This window comes from Scleropages formosus, chromosome 25 (assembly GCF_900964775.1).
Source record: "Scleropages formosus chromosome 25, fSclFor1.1, whole genome shotgun sequence".
Taxonomy (NCBI): domain Eukaryota; kingdom Metazoa; phylum Chordata; class Actinopteri; order Osteoglossiformes; family Osteoglossidae; genus Scleropages; species Scleropages formosus.
This window is the reverse complement of record NC_041830.1, coordinates 7,380,139-7,397,568: the sequence shown is the minus strand read 5'-3', so window position 1 is coordinate 7,397,568 and position 17,430 is coordinate 7,380,139.

Sequence of the window (17,430 nt, the reverse complement as noted above, 5' to 3'; positions counted from 1 at the left end):
TATTTTTTCTTAAAACCAATCAAGTCCCTTTTACTGCGGGTCATTAGTGGTTTAACTGAAGGAAGGAAAATAAGACTTTTTTTTAATTAACATAATTAAATCTGTTTTAATAATGCAACTCCAGAAATTTTATAAACTCATACCAGTATTCTGCCATTGTTTTCCTTTGATTAAGCAAGACACATTGCAAATATTCTGAGCAAAGGAGTCAATGACGTGTATGTTGCTGACTTCGTAACGTTCGGAATCCTGTTATGCAAAGTTTAATTGCGGTTTCATGCTGGCAAATCACAGCTGAGCAACATGTGACATTCTGGTCTTGTGTAAGATTTTGTATAGGCCTGTTTGCCAAATTCACCATTCTCTGAAACAGACGAGCCACTGTGTAACATGTGGAAATGTGTGTGTAGCAATTTAACGTTATTGCTATAAAACAAAAAACTGCCTGAGGTTTTTCTTTAAACTTGCTCTTTAAGATTTTTTTTTTTTTTAAATGCCAGTTTTAGTGAAACAGTTTGCAATATACCTTCTGTGAGAGATTCATGTGTTTCATACTTGTCTTAGGAAGACGTGGAAATCAAATTAATGCAGATGCTGATTTTGATAAGAGGTACCATTGTGCATAGTTCTGATGAGCAGTTTTATTAGTGAATAAACTCACATTTGTTGTTGCTATTAAAGCAGAGAGGCCTGTTAGCTATATGTTAAAATATACAGTTACAAAAATTTTTTGGTGAAAACATTCAGTGCTTCTCATTTTGGCGAAGCAAAAATAGCATAAATATCTACTGCAAATGGCCTTGTCTTACATAGGACACAGGTCATATTATCTTGACCAAATTTCTTATTTGGCTGTTCCAGTTACACTTGTCTCGGAGAAACTTTGGACAACTGTAGTTGACAGGGGAGATGATTAAAAACATGGCATATTTTGCAGTTATGTTTTTGAGCTAAATACTTCCATTGTCTAACACACCGCTGTAGTCTTATTCTTTTCCACCACCGGTAACTAATTTTCCTTATACATCAGCCACAGGGTCTGCCTCATACTTCAGGCTGGTCAACAGTCTTTCTGACTTCCAGAAAAATTAGCTTTTCTGCTTTATGATGCTTTGAGTGTGCCGTCATCCTCAGTACCTTCTCAAGAAATGTTGTGCTGCCGTTTCTTTAGCGCAATAATTCATGTCCTTGTGATTTTGAAGTGAACGATTATTTTAGGCACACGGTAATTGCACTCTTACAGGATTAGAATTTTGGATTTACAGTGAGTTGTTTTAGTAATAGGCTTGTATTTGTTAGTGAGGAGGAGTTATGAGACCTTGAAAGCCATCACAGCATGAAACCTGCTATTGTTGACTCTGCATTTGGGATTTAGCATGGCTGTTTGGGATGATGAGAGGAATTTAACCATTGTGATGTTCAAGATGTTTGGACTATTAGTGATACGAGTGGAGAAAGTCACAGAATTCTGGTGACCTGTTCATGCCTGCAAGTGGGATTGCATTCAGACGTAGTGGTGAACTGAGACAAGTCTGGGCTGTTTTTTCCCTGACTGTCAGAAAAAGGACAAATGTACACTGGAGTATAACTGATGTGTCAACTGGGGCCATTTTCTGCATTAAAATTAAACGTAGTCCTAGAACAGCAGCCAAACTTGTTTCCCATGGGCACCCTCAGCTCATGCTTACCTTCTGAAAACACTCTCCAGCTTCTCATCTGTTGAGGGCTGGAGTGGCTGAGCTTTGAGGATTTGCTCCGTTGTTTCACTAAAGTTTGCCCGCATTAATTTTAACACTCAGTGAAGGTGTTATTTTACTTGAATGATTAAAGCTTTTCCTAGTTACTGTGCAAGGTTGCAGATGACTGTTGAAGAAGCACCGTTCCTTTGCACATACTTGGAAAATGGTTTTGTGAGGTAAAAACACATTGTGTATGAATTCCACAGGTTATTGTGTGGTAATGTTTTTCAGAAAACTGTATGAACTGTATAAATTTATTTTAAGTTGGATTCCACAAGTGGTTGCACACGTGGCACAGTAGTAATTTAGCATTGCCTGTGTGTTTATTTTGTACAGGAAAGGGTGTGTTGTGTTTTTACATCATTCAGAATGTTAGATTGTTTGCAAACAGAGCGGCACATGGGTTTGTGGTGCTGCTGCAGAGCCTCGGGGGGTCCTTGTGGCAGCCTGACCTCTAGACACTCACACCAGATGGGAGAACAAGTCTGTGAAGTCCAGCAAATAGTGGAGGCCAAAGTTCCAGGGTCATAGGCATGAGTCACAGCGAGTCTGACAGACAGATGCCCTTTTATTACCTTATCAAGGCTCAATGTGAATTTTTTTTGTCTTTGGTTGTCTACAGGACAAGTACATTTGACCTGTCTCATCAAATTTTGACCAATGATTGAATGCTTTGGAAATTTTATCCAATTTTGGAACATGTTGAACAGACAAAAATAACTAAATGTCTCTGTTAAAAAATATCTTTTTAGTCAACATTTGCAGTCAAGGCAATCGCAGTCACATACACAAGAAGCATCCTTACAAAACGGCTCCAGCATAAAGAAATTGCTCAAAATAGCAAGATATTGGAGCTATTTCTCTAATTTGGCTTCTTGCAGAGAAACAATCTTGAAATGAAAAAGCAGATTACGCAGTAATATTACATTGTCTTCTTTATTATGATGAGAGATTTCATTTTACATTGTTTCTCAATATCCATCGTGTCCATCGTGCAGGTGTCAAGAGTTTTACCTGTCTATGAAACTTAAGCAAATGACCTGTCCCAGATGGTCAGACATCTGGTTATTGTCGAGCCCTACTTATGAGAGCCTTTGGACTCCAGGATGGCTGCTGATTCCCTTCATTGGTGTCAAATGTGTGGTATGAAATCTCATGATGAAATCACAGTTAAGACTTCTTTCAGATGTCTGTTCAAAGTCTTTAACACCAGAAGGATTTATTTCAGGTAATCCTTCATGTCTGTACTCTATTTTCTGTTGATATCTATGCCTCCTCAAGAATAAGATCACTTGGCTCCTTGGCACATCCATTATAAGTCTACTGGTGTGAACTGATCACACGTTCATGAGAACTTAATCCTATTTTCTTCTGCTCCCTCGTTTAACTTAGTTCATTGTTTTTGCTCAGCACCCTTCCCAACAGGTTGTCTCCTGACACTAAACCAAACATGCATAAAACATGCAATGATTAGCAACAAACCAAAAGAAGTGCCAAGAAGACAAGGAAAAGAAGAAAAACCCTTGAAGTAGGTAAAGGACGGGGGGGACCTGCGGATCTGAGGCCATCTGGTTGCTCACAACTCCAGAGTATGTTTTGTGGAAAAAAGTAGGTTAGTGGTTAGATGATGATCTTGACATAATTTGACTGCTCATCAAGTGATCTTCATTAGGTTAGCGGGAGATGGAAGTGGAACAATGCATACAGTCACAACGCATAATATAGTAGCATGAATATATTGATACACAAGTAGACAGGCAGTAGCATGGGAATAGCACCCAAAACTTTTCTTGGAGTATATGAAAAATAGTGGTACTAACACTGATGTCAGGTAGACTTTTCAACAGTATGATATCAATTCATTATTTGACTCATTTGTTATGTTACCTGAATACTTTTTGCTTGGTTTCTGAGATGCTTCAGCTGAGTTGTTTTTTCAGATCAGTGTTTCTGTAAAACACCTAAGATAAATAATCCTGAAAATGCCTATAATATTGGATTTATAGAACATCAGTAAAGTCTCAAGTTCTTGTATATTAACAGCAGAACATTTTGGGCATATCAAATATTGCAGTTTCAGGAGACAGAGGGAACCAAATTAATTAGGTCTGGGTGTGGTAAGAGAGGGGAGAGTTTCTATTAAACATGGCCATATCTTTCTTTTTAAAAAAATGCCTCTACTGTTACCATGGCAATTAGTTTGACTTCTTGCCAAGAGTGATTCACAAAGGATGAGGTTGATTGTTAGTAATAGTTTTTAGATTGTCAAAATGATCCTATCGGTTTACCATTAAAATAAACTGTTTGGCTTCTTAATGTGGGCTTTTTTTTTGGTAACTGTCTACAGGGCCGCTGACAATGGAAGCTGGAAGTGATAATACTGCTGAACTTGCAGCTGCTGGCTGTAAATGTCTTGTTTCTGATGATTTCTGATCTTGCCCCTGCCTTTTTAGAGTAAAAGTAGAACCCTTTGAGTCATGGTTATTTGTAACATTTCAGCCACTATTAATGAACACCCAGCGTAGAATTGCCCAAGAGCCTTTTCCATCTCCAAGAGTACAAAGCTTCTTCTTGTTATAGCTTTTTTGGAGGAGGATAAGCTCTGACTACACATTTCATACTGATGGAAAATCTGAGTTGTCCAAAAATTTAAAAAGTACTGCTAATTCTAATATTATTTGCTTTTTAATGGGATATACCCTGCTGTGCAGCTGGTGAACATTTGTTTCCTGTCTGCCCAAAAAGCAGATTTAATGAAATGAACTGGATTATTTATTTTCACATTTTATTTAATGTAAACATGTATATGCATCCTCCAACCCTTCCTAAACTAAGCTCATGGTGTGCTTTATTCTATTTACATTTCTGGCTTTGGTATTTCATTTGAATTGTGTCCATTTGTTTCATCACCACAAAAACTAGCTGTTTTTGGAAAAGGCACAGAAAACATGAACGGACACACAACCAAACAGAAAGAGGCATACACCCACTCTGTCCTCAGGCCATGGCTCATTAAGTGAGTTGGCAAGGATTTTACTACCTTATCAAAACCTTAAATGAATCTCATCTGCTCAGGTTACTCGCAGGACCCTCGTCTCTGTGTTTCCCAAAGAGAGAGAACCAAATGACGAGAGAGCCTACGTTGCCTGATTCGTTCAGCACCCTCGAGTTAATGTTTCAACCTTTTGAAGTACTGATTACATTTATTCAGATTTGAAGCAATGCGCACAGTGCTGTGTCTGCTAGATAGAGTGTGAACTACTAGAGATAGGAGTGTCGTTTTACTGGAGCTCACTTATTTCACAATCATTTTGTTCCTTTTCTAAAACATATATGCTGGCATGTGTTTTTGCATCAAAGCTAATTGAGTTAAAACAAGGTTACGTCCCAGATATTAGTGAAATTTCAGTTTTAATGAGTTTGGTAATGTTTTACAGCTCTAATTGTTGCTTGGAGGGAAATGAGGTTTGATAGAATGGTCTAGAAAGTAGTCTTGATTTTCCAGTATGTAAAAGTACCGATTTAGGAGTTGCCTGCACCAGATTCCTTTCTCTTATTGTACTAATTTATAAGCCACCGTAAGGCAGAATAGCCTTAGTCCTACACATTGTTCAAACTGTATTCACTCCAGAAAGTGAAACAAACAGCTGTTTGTTTTGTTGCCTTAGAGGATGTGGAAGGGTCCTCTTCTGGGAATAGTGGGGTACGTAACTGGTTGTACTGAAAGGAGCTGAGTTAGAGGTGATGGTCGGTCATCCAAATGATGAAATCATGGTGTGGATCACTGACAGGTTTGAGGAAACCTATTTGGGTGTATGTGATTACCCCTTGGGATTGTACAGTGCGCACATAGCAGGAGATTTCCGCCTTATGCAGCACAGTGGTGTTTACATATACTGTATTTGACATAAATACAGCATACTGCAACAAGTGAGATTGTCTCTCCAGTTTTAGCTCAAAGCTAAGACAACACCCTCCCACTCCAACTTGCAATCTTTAAATCACAGGTTGAGTCGTATTTCATACCGTGGCCCCCGGTAGCGTTCTAATAACGGCCAGTGAGTCAGCAACAGATGACAGGTGAGCCATCCTCCCATGCTTCTCACCATTGTCTCGCCTATTTTCGCCCTTTCAAGGCACATGGAGTGGGTGAGCAAAGATAGAGCTCTGTGAAAAGCCATGTATACCCCCCCCCACCTGTTTTAATGTTTATATCGGTCTATCCTTCCATTCGTTTGTCTACGTATAACGCTCCTAACTCTTAAATGAAGAGACAGGATAAGAAAATTAATAAACCAATTGATTAGTTTATTAATTCAATTAGTGACAGTTGGTAGTAAGAAGGGATTACTGAAAACAAACAGTTGGCATCACACAATCACAGTTGTTTACGATTTTTTTGCTTTGTCCCGTCCTCCGCTTTGTGTTGGCAAGGTGTTCAGCATGCTGTTTCCGTGGAAGAAGAGCGTGGCGTGTCTGCGACCAGCTGGGTGGTGCGGAACCAGTGTCCCCGCCCACACAGCAGGGACCGCCGGCTCTCCCGCTGGCACATGGCGCGATTCCCTGGAAGGCTGGCTCTTACAAATGAGTCACCGAGGCGCACCAGACTGAGACGCCGCTTGGTCGCCATTGTTTTCCCGGCGCATAAATCAATAACTAGCAAGTGGCGGAGTAAAATCATGAGAAAGGTTGCCAAGCTGGGACAAAAAGCAGTTCATCTTGATGATGATGATGACATGGTACAGAAGACTCTTAGGTTCAGACTGTTGGGTTGACTCTCCATTTCTGGTTTGGTGGTTTAGCCATTGTGGGTCACTTGGTGGGCATTGTGCATGATATGTCAAACGTAAGTCCCTGGGGATGGGCTGCTTTTAGTGTCACTGTATCAGTTCACTGCACCTACTCCAACACTGCAAAAGGTATAACTGCACTACATTTTTCTCATAAATGCACCTTATTTTTGTAATCTTCAGTTAAATATGTCTGAGTAATACATTTTCTTCATACAGTATATTCACAGTTTAAAGAATGAGGTTTGTGCACTGACCAGTGCACCGTATCAGTACGTCTTTCCTAGTCTCAATTGACCCCCTTGTTGTACTGCAGTTGTTGTAATTTTCTTCATATTTTTTCCAAGTATATTTATCAGGATTACTTATTAAGCTATGTTATACATTGCACTGTGATTGTTTTGTTTTTTTGAAAATGAGGTATGGAAAAAAAGTTTTTGAAAATGTTGTCATATTCCAGCTAGTGCTTTTTGGACTCATACTGGAGCTACATCAAACCAGGCCTTGAGAGATATGTAAAGGGTGCTTGTATGTTAGGGTCATGTGTCCTGTTTTCCAGGGAGAAAGTGAATAATGATTAGGGGGGAAAAAAGAAAAAGGTCCTTTTCTAAAAACTGTCATATGGCTTTTGTCCACTTGAATTGTTTTCTACAAATATTGTAATTCTATCATGTTTTCATCTAGAACTGCGCAGTTCATATTACAGCTTAATGAGGTGCCTTTTTACTGAATGCACTGACAACATACTTGTCTGAATTGTTTTTCCTTCGTATCATATCATTTATATATCTGAGTGTCACAGCTACCATGGGATGTCCTATTAAAATGGCACTAAAAAGATGCACAGCTTCAGATCATTAATCACTAGTTAATTCTTTTGCGTTCAGTGAATGAACTTCTAAATCACGATAACAAGAAATGGTAATCAGAAGATCACTTTTAGAGCTTAGTTAATAGAAGATAAAATTGTCAGTATATTGGTTCATATCCTTTTTTCTTCACTTTGAAACTTGCCACAAGAAAGAATTGTACACATGATGTTTTTTGGATCCAGAAGTTCCGTTTAAACACTTTTTGTATAGTAGTCTTTCCCAGATTCTAGAATCCAGTTTACATACTTTCTCTTATGTCTTATGTAATCTAAAAACAGAAAAACATTTAAAAAATTCATAGAGATCAATCTGTTCGGCCAGTCGTTTGCATATTTACATGTAATTGATTTTTTTCCTTTTAATATTGTACAGACGAGAATGAATTTAAATAATGTTGCAGCTACAGTATATTGTCTGCAAGCTAATTACACTATGCTTTGTGAATATGTAATTTCCCTTTTTTAGACTGATTTGTAGCTAGTTTTTTTTTCCACTAACTAAAGTAGTCCTCTGAGTTGACCTTATGTGCCACCTGGATGTTTTGTAATACTAGTTATTTTCTGGCAACCCAACCCTAAAGATTAACTTTAGGACAAACTCCAAAGAAATCTTTCCTCCAGGTTTTCATGCTTTACACACACAGCTCTGTGTCTGTGTTAAGTTCAAAAACAGTGTTGAAGATGGGCTCCTGGTATCTCGACCGGCTCATTTCTAAGTCGTTTGACTTTTTTTGCCCCACACCAGCATGCTGTGAAAGTACATCCCCCATGTAATTAGCTTGCATTCTGATATTGTTTGGCGTCTTGCGGTGCCTGCTGCATGCTGACAGTGGGAGCCCCTACCCATTTTGACACACGAAGGAGTCTTTTCTATTAGCCTTCAGAGCCTTGCTCTGTGCTCATGGGAGTTTAGTCCTTCACTTGAATTTCCTTCAGCAAGTGTTTTCTTTAGTATATTTATCTAGTAACTTTATTGTACTGTTAACACTGTTGTGCGCTAAAGTCAGTCATAATTGTGCACCAGTCTTTTTAAATTTTGTTGTGATCTTGCTTTTATACATAATAATGTTCTATTATTTTTATATATTTTATAAAGTCTAGGCTTTTAACCAATACAGACTTTGGTGTTTTATTGGCATAATTTGCTTTCAGTAACCTACTCATGGGGACTACAGCAGTATCTTTGCTGCAGTCTGAATCTACATTTACATTTTTCATTTAGCAGATGCTTTTCTCTAAGCATGCAATGATTATTAATTGGTATTTAGCTGACATATTTGTCCAGTGTGACTTGCAGTGCTGAATGCACTGCACTGCAACAAACTCCCTACAGTGTTTCATCCATCTAAACACAAACGGTACAACATGCACACATACCTGTGCATAGCGTGTGTGTGTGTGTGCGCGCATATAAACTTAAGGGAATGAAGCAGTCCAGGTATAGGCTTCACTTTAATTGCGAGTCTCTTCTAGACAAGTGGTTATTGAAATGGGATAGATGGATGGAATCCAGGTGTCATTAATCATTTTGCTTCCTACTGATTAGAAACAGTTTGGTGTTTAAAGTAGTCTTGGCTTTGAAAAAATGATTGAAGAAGCCCATTGGTGCACATAAAAATTTCCTTGCGTATCTTTGGTCTTGGTAAACAGCTGACCTACCATGTGGGGTCAAATATTTACTTTTCATTGCTAAACCCTCGCAGACAGTAAAATATATACAGTATAATATTAATTTTATGTATCACTCATACATGCCTGAATATCAGAAAATGTGTTCATCTCCCTGTTAATGTACTAATTTTTATTGATGAGAGTTTTTCAACAGGTTCAAAATATGAAAATAATTTTAATGGTGCATTTTTGTGCAGCCCTCCGGGATGCCTGATTTTGAAGCACTTTAAGAGCAAGGTCTCAAAGGCATGATGCTCCCCAGTGTGTTTTTTTTGTACCAGTACACATGGGGCATCTCCTAGTTGTGCGTCTTCCTACTTTTGGGATAGTACTCCTTAATCAGGAGACTTCGCCATCAGCACGTTTTGTAACGCAGCTTTTGTTTGAAGCTGTACACGTCTAACAGATCTGAGCCCCTATTGTTGTGCTCTTGCTTCCGCTAAATCTTTTTGTACTCATTCAAACCTCAATCGTGCATTGCTCTAAAGTCCCAGTCCCTGTTCTGTTTTCTCCCAAACATCACATGCAAACCTTTTCACTGGCTGTGGCTTTAAACCAGAATGTCACTGCTGTACTGCCTTTTACTGGAAATATTTCTTATCTGCTCTGAATTTATTTGCACAGGCTTCCCAACGGTGGCTTTGTATTTGTTGCCATGAAGATATTTTCATATCTTTGCCAGAAGAAGGAAGCCTGAAAGTACATTATTAGTCTATGTAGAACCTGTGTCTGGGTTCTTATGCAGGAGTGCAACCTCTGCATATTGTATAATGATTTATACATATTGGTGAGACCTTTTAAAAGAAAGTTAACAGGGTAACCTGAATGAGGTGTGTGGGCTGATAACACTACATAGAGTTCATTGGAAGTCACTTTGGAGAAAAGCATCTGCTAAATAAATAAATGTTAATGTAACCTAAAAGCTTTGGTATGTGTCATTCCACTGGGATTCTGCAACTGGAAATGAATTACATAAAATAGAATTTTTGGTCAAGTGTATAATGTTTGCACACGTCTACATAAAGCTTGAGACGAAAACAATTAATTTTCTTCTCCCTTTCGGACTACATATGCTCATTTATGCTAATGAATTCTCTGTTGCCAAGCTGTAGTCATTTAGCACTTTTGTGCATTTAAGCTTCATCGTCTTCAAGTCTCATTAGTTGGTTGTTTCCTCATAGAGGGTCTCAGTCGAGAAAGTCTCCATTTAACTTGACATTTGCTTTCCTGTAGACAGATCGCAGCCCATAATTATCATATATATTAGACCATTTCAAAGACTGAATTAATCATTAGATAGTCAAGTCATGTATAACCGAAGAAGTTAAGTGTGACATAATAGAAATTGCATTGTTTTATTTCAAAACGCACAAAAACACATTTATGGACACGAAGTGAGAATTTGCCCGTGGAAGAATGCACTGTTATATGATGGATTGGACTAAATTATTTTCCATTAAGAAATGACACAATATATTAAAAATGTCATTGTTTCAGCTTTGATTTATTCAGTTTCTCTGTTCATACATCCAGAACTTCAAGTCTCTGCCAAGTCAGCATGTCTTCCCTCAAGCTAGCTCTGTTCCCTTGTGCACTTTAATTGCTAATCTCAAATTAATTGCATATAATGCTTCGATTTTAATACCCTGATTTTTTTCTTTCACTTATATTGTGATGACATCAAAAGCAAGATATTATATTAACATAGAATTACTTATGAAGTAAGAGGAAAAAATAGTTATGTACATCTATATATTTGCAATTTTGCATTTTGCCATTCCATTTAAAACCTTTTCATTCTCTTTATGCATATGCACTTAAAATAAGTATTTTGTTCATTTTGTTCCAGTCTCAGTAAGATTAATAGAACTATATTTTAAAACATAGTTATCACATGATCTCTCATAGAAGTGGAGGTTCATCAGCACCTTCCCTCCTCATGCACATTTTGGTTTAGTAATACTCAGGTTTGTCTTCTGTAATGACACAGGTAGAATTAAAATCCAAATACACCAGCAGCTGATCATATTCTACATTTAAAATTAAACCCGCCACTAAATAGTTGTCAAATTATTATGAAATGAAGGAAGTTTAAAAAAAATTGAACATTTTAAAAAAATTGAACATTTAAAAAAAAATTAGTTATGCTTTTGTTAATGACCTTACTTTTCATTCATAAATGTCCTTTGTTTAATCTGTACATTTGCCTTATTCATGAGGCAGCTTTGTGTGAATTACAAAGCAGTACTGAAAACCTTGTATTTTTTTTTTTTTAAGCATTTCGTGCTTTCAGGCATTCAGGAAATGCCGTTTGCAATTGTGATTTGCTGCACATGTTGCCCAAGAAATTAGATACTCGCTGCTTAAAATATCAAATAAAGATTATGGCATTGCGAAAAGTTACTTTGACCAGTTTCTTAAAGAAAGCAAGATCAGAAATGTTTTCTGTTCTAACCAATGCGGCAGCTATCACAGGTCACCATCCCGGACACCTTCTCGTCAAATCAGGGTTTCCATGGCAACTCCTTAGGCCACAAAGGAAGGGGGCTGGTGATGGAGACCAGCCTCTCGCCTCTGTCCTCACAGCTGGCCACACACTGAACTGGGGCTGTGAGCACTGTAGCGAACTGAAGCAGTGAATCGGACCAGATCTCAGTCGAACACACACACGCTCACCTTGGCGCTAAATCAGTGGTACACCCACGTGCACAGAGGGAGGCATGGACTGCTGAGAAAGTAACAAGGTCTCACCTGCAGGAGCCACCTGGGCTGAAGTCATTCAAGGTGCAAAGAGGACAAACAAACAAATGGAAAGACTCTCCTAAGCTCTTAACATAGCTGTGCTTAGTTTCTATCCATTAGACATATTAAACGTTTCAATGGCCAACAAAGGCGATAGCTGTTAAAATCATGGCTTTTTGACCTGAAGGTTTAAGTGGGATACAGTGCCGTGTTGTATTTCTATGATGAGCTCTTTAAGGCACTGGGGTAGAAGATCCAGCTGTATAAATGGCTAATAAGTTTCTTTTGGAATATAATTGTACACAATATAATTACGACTTTTTTAAACTTCCAGAGTTGAATATACAGTATTAGACTTCAAAGAACAGGGAGCAATGGGAGTCTCCACTGCCTCCTTTCTTTACGTAATGATGTCCACTAGCTCTGGAGATATGTATCAGTACCGTACTAAATCAAGTAAAATTATTAACTTGCACTGTGGTTTTTCCATCATGTTTTGCAAATACAGAAAAATACCAAGACATGGTAACTAAACAAACAAAAAAAAAAAATTTCAGAATTCCATTCCAAGTAAGCAGAATAAGAACAGTTTTTATAGTTGCAAAATGAAAGAGCCATGCAATCATAAGTACAACTGTGACTAAATTTAGTGGTCCATGAATTGTAAGAAATAGAGTAGCTGGGATTGGTCAGGGTGAATGTTTAATGAGCAAGGTCAGACCAGATTGTTTGGTTCTGGAGTGGGGCTCATTTGTTTCACTACCAGGTTTGTAATGTTGCAGCAGCACGTAGAATTTATTATTCTCCTTTTGCACAATTTAATGTTGGATTGTTAATCCATTTGTATATTAAACACTTTCACACGTGGAGGAACGTTTTTAAAGAAGAATGTCAATGTTTCGTTCAATGACCTGCGGAGGTTAAATTCCAGAACACATCTTTTCATCTTATAATTTAACAAACTAGAGGCAGAAAAATTGTATCTCGACTCCCTTTAGGTTCTGCACAGCTATACAGCAGCTCCCTTTATGTGATGTAACAACACCCCACATGTAGACTCTCTTTGTAGACCCGCTGTCCCATCTATTAGTTTCCGTGGTATTAGACAGCAAAATAAATTCAGGGAAACCAACCAAGATTCTGCAGCTTGGCTATAATGAATAGCGCTTTGAATAATATATGGGGAAACTTTATTCTAATTGCTAATTACACCATAAAGTGGTACTGATGAATTCTTGAGTGACAGCTTTGGTGATTATATAATTACTAATGATAGATAGTGCACACTAAACTGCTTTCAGTGTAGTTACTGCTCCACACAGAATGTAATCTACATCTATTTAAAGTGTTGGGCCTTGAGCAGATATTGAAGAACAGATTATCTCGTGTGGAGTCTTGCCATAGTTATCTATACATATAAGGAAAAGATGAATAATGGTGCAAATTAACTGAATTGCATTGACACCAGATGAGCAGGGGGCTCAGGCTTATGGACTAAGAGTGTTTTATGTTGTCTGGCATTGGCACCGACTTCAGTTTTTTCAGTCCGTTTTAGGTCCTTTGGTCAAATAATGGATGTTTTCTTCTTGGAAGCTTTTTTTTTTATGCAATTAATGGTCATCACCTAATTCCTTGATTTCAGATGGATGTTAACAGCATAAGGAATTAGATAAATATCTAAAGCTCAATGACAGGTAAAGAAAATGGTTCTTCAAAAACGAGTAAAGACACAGACATTGCCTCCATTCAAAATATTTTCCTTCACCGTGTCTGACTCCAGACACCTTGTGTCTCTCTGTGTCCCAGTTTCTTGCTCAAAGTGAACAGCAGACAAAATCTGTGGTGCACTCAGATTCAGCAAATGACTAACTACTTGACACTAGATCACCTTAATGGGTCCTTTAAAATATTTGTATAAAAATAGCATTCCTTGGTCTGTTTACCACAGCATCATTCTGTCTGAGCAACACTTTCCTGGCTGGTCAGCTGTGCATCAAACCCTTGTACTGTAATGCCAGTCTCCTTGCACATTTCATATAGGCTAGCAGCATCCAGTGCCATCTATGTGGCCCTAAATGTCTATAGTAATAGTGAAAACTTACAGAAGAAAAATTTGTGGTACACGTAAAACAATAGATTAAATGTTTTTGATAAAATTAAACATTTTTGATTGCAAAATGTTGTGAAACAGACCAATTTTAATATGCCACTTTGATCTGGTTGTTTCCCGAACTGTTGAACTTTTGGAAAATTGGGGGTTTTTTTTTTATTTATTCAGGAGGAACATATCTAATGAAGCTCTGCTGCTTCGTATGAAACTGTTTCTCTTATTTAAAGCCTGTAGGTTTATATGTAGACAGATGAGAGGATAATGGTCTCGGGATGTCTCAAGAACTCTTCAGTATGCAGTTATAGTTAGAAAAATCGTAGCACTCTACACTTCCTCTTCTTCCACTTCAACAGCAGGCTGAAATAAATTGCCATGTTATCTTGAGCAAAGTAACACTATTTTTTGAGGATCTAATTTAATTGAGCATTTGCTCTTCTCGAATTAGGTTATTCGTTTCAAGTTGCTGCCTCCACACTGTAGCCCCTACACTTGGGGATATTTTTAATAAAATTTCACTGCTAATTTTTTCTGTATTTACAGAGGTCAAGGATGTCTTACTGTACAAATTAAACAGAAAACTTGGCATGTAGCAAATAGCGTGGAGTTGGCATCTGCAATTACATTTTGGAACTGTGATTTAGACCGTGGAAAAGTACAGTTAAGCATGAAAAGATTAATATTTTGATGATCTGTTTTGTATGCTTTATGTAATATTACAGACAGATATGTTTCCGTTTAAACAATCCGTCTGCTTTTCACCAAAAATGTTTTCTTTTAAAATTTTCCATTAAATTATGTAATGTAGATGAAAGCAATAGTTTGGTGGCCAGAAAAATACTGCATGGAATAGTGAGTATGTTTTTTGGCTCATCATATGATTTCCTTTGTATGTATGCTGCTGTTGTGTTGTGCAATTTTCTTTGAGATTAATAGTGTTTATTATTAATGTAATAATAATTGTTAGAAAGACTGTCTGTCTTTCTATCAGTCTGTCTCTGTTATACCTATATTTAGTATGACCTGCAAGAGAAGCCTGGTGAGAGATCAGTAGAGATTCATGATATTATGCTTGAGCAACGTGCTTGGTTGTGTTCTCTCTCTTTGGAAACTGAGTGTCGAACACTTTTGGAATTGATATCGCAGGTCTAAGTGTCTAAATCATTAGCATCAAAGACCAGCTAGGTTTTTCCGCTCAACAAGACATAGTCATCATTTCCAAATAATTATGACCGCCTTTGCTTTGGTGCTTTTGAGCCGACGAGAGGTGGATCTGGGGCATGAGATAAGTTTGCCAGCTGGAAGCAGCCTCCCAAGTATAAGACATGCAGCTGACGGGACACACATACGCAATGTGTACAACCACTTGTCCCGAGCAGGGTCTCGGAAAGCCAGAGTCTAACCTGGCAACACAGGGCGTAAGGCTGGAGGGGGAGGGGACACACCCAGGACGGGACGCCAGTCCGTCGCAAGGCACCCCAAGCGGGATTCGAACCCCAGACCCACCACAGAGCAGGCCCCAGCCAAACCCGCTGCGCCACCGCGCCCCCTGCTGATTGGACACCGTTGTACATATTGCCAGAATAATAAAGAAAGAAACACAACACTTCTGCAATATTTGTATATTTTACAAAAAACAAACACTTCTTGATAATGTCACATTGAAGAAACTTCCTTTGGACTGCACCACTTTCTTCACCAAAACTCATTCTAAATAATTCATTCCCTGAGTACAACCGTGGTCCCTCAGCTTTAGGAACATTCTGGAAATATGGGTCATCTTAAGACTAAAGCTATGCAGTGGTGTAGATAAACTCTCAAGCAATTATTTGTTTATGCATCCGTTAAGCTTTGATTTTCATGTTTGTTGTAGTTTTTTCGCTTAGCATTTTCTTTCAAACCCAAGAACTTTATTGATCTCTCCTTCCTCAACTGCCGTAGCTAATGAGTAGTAAATTATTATTTAATAAAAATACAAATTATTGTGGCAGTTGATATTTTGGTAAATAAAGATGCCATTTATTGGTAAAATTTAGTTTCAACAGGATACTGAGCATGGAGAGGTTTTGGAGAGGATCACAGACAACAATGTCCAATTTATTTTTTACTCTTTAAGTGCTGTTTCCTTCCTGTTGTTAATTAAATTATTATTGGCTCTCTTGTTCTTAGTGAGAAGTGTTTTTGGTTTCATGGTGAAGCCGTGACAGTAAGAGCTAGATAGCGTGTCACCCACCCTGCAAAATCAAAATCGGCAGCGAACTAAAGCGGGCTAAACAGCTCTTGACAAAGAACCAACTTACAACACACAGGAAGACATGGTAATCACACAGTATCAAGCACTGTAATTACAAGCCTTCTTAATTCACTGCAAGTTCATTTGATTTAACACATCATTACAGCTGTTCACCTAATTTGTGTTGCTCCAGTGTAAAACTTGTCCCACACTGCAAATTTCTTTGCCTCATGGAGTCTAGTGTTTTGGTTTAGTTTTGTATACTTCCAGCTGTCTCTTGGAAGCACAGCCGTTTACCTTTGTCATCCTTGTGCTGGATCAGCACGGGCTCTGTACAAGCTACATACAGCAGTTCCCGTTTTTACTTGAATCATAAAATAAGATTTATTGCAAATTTATTGATTTATTGCCCAGGCCTTTCCTCACAGTCAGGCTGCATCTTAGCCTTAGTGCATTATAGTATGGTATATAAATAGTTCAGCCAAAGTGCCTAAACCTAAATTAATTTAATACTGTCATGCATTCTACAAATAAAAAAAAAATTACATGACAGTCTTTACATTTCAGTGATTTTCACTGCTGTTTCCCAAACAATGAAGTGGGCCTCACAATATGAAATGACCCAGGTTTCATCTGAGCTTTGGGGCAGCTTTCTACAAATTATAGTAAATAACATACAATAATAGGTGAATAACAGCATTACTATATACTGCTTCGCTGGTCATTCAAATTTACACACTCTTTAATATATTAAATACTATATTGAAGACTTATTTACAGTGCTGCTTACTTGATTTCAATGGATGGTGTAAAATCCTTGGTAACTGATGTGATGAGATGCACTAAGGGAATGAACAGTGAATATTGGAACTTGTACAATACAAACTGGAAGGCAGAGGTGTAACTGGCAACTTAAAGTGAAAGCTGGCTGGCTTCAATAGTGGTCTCACCAAGAGGACACATTTCATTCTTGCGTAAGTTAGTATCGTCATCATCACCAACAGAACCTGCGTAGTTTTTCCAGCTTTACTGCTGCTTTTAGCCTCCTAGAGTTAACGATTTGAAAGATCTGCCATGAAAAATTCGCCACCTAGCTTCACTGAAGCTTGGGAAACAGGATGTCCAAGAGTCCTTTAATGCCACAGCTGAGAACAGAGTCTGCTGCTGTCATCACGGGCTGTGTCTACCCAATGAGGAAGGACAAGCACTGCATTGTTACAGCTTCAGGCGCCAATGTTCGTATGAGATCAAAATTCTTCCTGCGTGCGTTTAAAGTA